The sequence below is a fragment of the Suricata suricatta genome, chromosome 11, assembly GCF_006229205.1.
Source record: "Suricata suricatta isolate VVHF042 chromosome 11, meerkat_22Aug2017_6uvM2_HiC, whole genome shotgun sequence".
In the NCBI taxonomy this organism is placed as follows: domain Eukaryota; kingdom Metazoa; phylum Chordata; class Mammalia; order Carnivora; family Herpestidae; genus Suricata; species Suricata suricatta.
The window spans coordinates 63365103-63365395 of record NC_043710.1 but is presented as its reverse complement, the minus strand read 5'-3'; positions in this window follow the sequence as shown (position 1 = coordinate 63365395).

Here is a 293-nt window from a genome sequence, read left to right as displayed (position 1 = left end):
CATCTAATCCTCGCCTCGTGCAGCTGCAGCTAGGCAAGAAAAACGGCGTAGGGAGAAGGGACACGAAGGGGTTAAAGTGACGAGCTTGAGAAAGCCCAGAAAGCTAGAAAAACGACTCCCCCCCCCCACCTCACCGCCCAGGCTAAGTAAGCCCCTCCTCTCCGCCACCGGGGCGGTAGCCGCTCTCCCTCCCTCCGCCCCTTGCTTACAAGACCTAATGAGCTCCCCCGCGAGGCCGAGCAGCGAGCCCGGCCCGGAGCGAGGAGGCTGCGCCGCGCGCGCCGCGCCAGGGC